We start from the raw sequence: 3,445 nt of genomic DNA on the forward strand, positions 1-3,445 counted from the left end.
ACCAAATAACATATCCTCTGAAACCTTACAGGATGCTGGGTTTAATAAAGTGAGTAAAAGAACAAATGTATAAAAAAGAAAGAGGCTGGGTAAGTAAATAAAGAAATAAACAGTTACTGCCAATCACTGCATACCTACTTAAAGCAGGAACTGTGCTAAGTGCTGCACATACATTTATTCCACACAAACTTCATGAAATAGCACTTTTATTGTCCCCAATTTCAGATGAGAAAAGTGAGCCTTAGAATTAATTCATCCAAGTTTACAATAAGCCAAGATTTGGATTCTGCAAGCACTTTTAATAAATGACAAAAATAAAGGAGATCAAATTAAAATACACACACGAACACACATACACCCACATGCATATACATCCGTGGCTCACTTGGGGGAGTGTGGTGCTGACAACACCATATCAAGGGTCAGGATCCCCTTACTGGTCATCTTTCAGAGTTCCAGATGGACCATTACCTCCTGCTGTGCCCTTTCAAGGAAATTATACCTTTAGTGGAAGCCCTGAACCTCTGGTTCATTTCTGATATCTCCATCACTTTTCCTTCCAGATTTTTGGCCTGGAATTGGAAGTTCCTATTTCTCCCTATTTGTAGCATTTCCTGCTGCAGATTTATCCTCTGATTTGCTTTTGTGTGAATCTCAAAGCATTCATTTTGGGCTACCCTCCAGCTCCACTCTTGCCTGTTCCTCATGCACCTTACAATATCCACTCAACACAGTCACTCAGGGCCTACGTGAGCTCCCTTGGGGGCAATAATGCCTTAACAGAGAATTCTTGTGTGGATTAGGAGCAGCTAATGTACATTGTAGGCAATGAATAACAATTATCTATTACGGAAAACACGGCAGTGTAGTTCCATCTCATGCAAGGTTACATTTTATTTTAATTGTCGAGAAAACCCTAGGTTTGTGTTTTCAATTGGATGTGGTCATCCAAGGAGCTGATTTTATAGCCTTAAGTATTCATTGAGTCAAAAATTATTATGACTGCATTTTTTGTAAAGGCTGAATAGTTTTATTGCCCTCAATGAGATTGGTAGCTGAGGAAGCTGAGGCAATGATGAAAATAATTAAATCATGTGCTTCAGGGCACAAAGCAATCAAACGCAGAAGAACAGAAAGAAATTTTGCATTCCTCTCTGATCTTTTTGACCTCCTCCTACCACCCCTTCCACTTCTCCAGAACCTGATACAACCGCTGGCTGAGAATATGGAGCAACTGTGCCCTTCACCAGTGGCTTAGTGAGCTGTGTTTGCCATAGCCAAACAGGATTGGGTCCAGGCAGCCAGAAGACAAGGTTCTGCCAGAGACAGGCTTTATTTCTTTGGCTTTCCTCCTCCTTTGGCTGACTGTGTGAGGACTTCTAGTAGCATTATTTATTATAATTAATTGTTTCACTTCACTGATCAAAAGCTGCTTCCAAATCTGATCCAAGGACAAGTACAGTCCCTGAAACTCATAGATCTTGACATTACAAGCTCCATAAACCTTCAATGAGGACAGGCTGGACTTGTGTGCAGAAATGCCCTTGGTGCACTTTCACAGGCCATAATCAACTCTCTGTACAGAGCAGCGGAAGTGCCCAGCCATGTCTACATTTAGGAGCCTTTGATGTCTTCTCTTGCCTTGGAGCTCTCAAATCAAACAGTGCTTTTCTGCCTTAAGCTGTGGCTATCTCTGTAAATAGCCTTTTGGAGAAAGGCATCCTTGTAATTGCAACATATGCGACATTGCTCACTTCTAGATCATTAAAAAAGCAAACTTAATTCCCCATTGACATCAAATGAGCTATACCATTGTGATGTCATATTACATGAAGGCTTCGAGAAACTATTTTAATATTCAGAGTTTTCACTATAATTTAAAGATTGTATTATATTTAGACACTTCCCTCCCCAACTCTTACAAAAGTTTTTAAAAAAACAAAAATAATAATCATCATTGGGGTAGGCAACTAAGCTCTGTGGAAGAGAAGTTTACTACATCATGGTTTCATAGGAATGATTCCAAAGATACTTTTGCTGGCTATCCTTTCACTTGTTAGGGCTCAGCCTGTAGACTGTAGTGCCTTATGGGTAATTTCTCTGTCACATAACCATTTCCTTTATCTTCACAAATATATAGCTGTACCCAAATATAATGTTCAACAAATATTAGTTGTTTGATTTGCTGATTTGTAAATGACCTTGAGGTCTCCTATAGCCTCAGGCTCCCTAAGCATTTGTTCTGTTAAATTGCTGCTGGGCAGTATTACAGCTCTTCCCAATTGGAGTATGTGTCTCCTCCGCTGGCCTAAATAGAAGAAGGGTATAGAAGGGTGTATTAGAGTTCTCCTGAAAGACAGAATCAATAGGATATGTTATAATTAAATGAGAGGGATTTATTAGAGGAATTAACTCATGCAACTGTGAAAAAAAGTCCCACGATAGGCCATCTATAAACTGGATGCCAGTAGCATGGCTCAGTCCAAGTCTAAAGGCTTCAAAACCAGGGAAGCTGATGGTGTCCTTGGTGTAAGTCCTGGAACCCAAAAACTGAAGAGTCTCAAGCTCTGATGTCCACAGACAGGAGAGAAAAGTATATCCTAGCTCCAGCAGATCAAGAGGGAACTTCACCTTTTTCCTCTGTTTTTTGTTCTCTCTGGACCCCCAGTGGATTGGATGGTTCCCACCCACACTGAGGGTGGGTCGTTCCCACCCAGTCCACTCAGACTCTCATACTAATCTCTGCTGGAAACACCCTCACAGACACACCTAAAAAGATAGCTTCAGAGAGAGATAAAGAGATTCAACCCAAATGGGAGTGTGTTGAGGAAGTGGAGAGAATAGGCATAGGAAATCCATCAGTGAATCATTCATTGCTCACATCAACTTTCCAACAGGGAGCTTCTGCAAATCCCCCTGACTCTGCCCTGTGAAACCTTTCCTGTGGCATCCCCTGTGCATTACTTGTATATTGCATCACACTGACACTGGAACACTGTTTCTTCTTCCATTGCGAGGTGACTTCCTGAGAGGGAAGTTTGTGTGGATGGGAGGAATTGCCTTTCTGGCCATGGATCCCTAAAATATAAGGGTAGATTATGAATTGTGATGTAGAATAAGGTAACATTTTTATCTAAGTTATCAGGAACCTTTTGAGATTGGTATTTCACAGTAAAAGAGCAGTATTTATTTAAAGATATGAATGATTTTTACATTTTTTTCTTTGACATGTCATTCAGAGATAAAGAACTTCATCTGCTTCTAGCTTATATCCTAGATTCCCTTTTCTCAGTAAAGGAAAAGCTTTAAATTGCCAAAAATCATCACCTCTTTTTATGCGAAATGTATGAAAGAACACTGGAATCCTTCCACAGTAATTTCTACGAGAGAAGACAAATCTCATTCTCAACTGATTAAATGGCTATATATTGAGTTTCTAATATAG

Source organism: Galeopterus variegatus, unplaced genomic scaffold, assembly GCF_000696425.1.
Source record: "Galeopterus variegatus unplaced genomic scaffold, G_variegatus-3.0.2 Scaffold3091, whole genome shotgun sequence".
Lineage (NCBI taxonomy): Eukaryota > Metazoa > Chordata > Mammalia > Dermoptera > Cynocephalidae > Galeopterus > Galeopterus variegatus.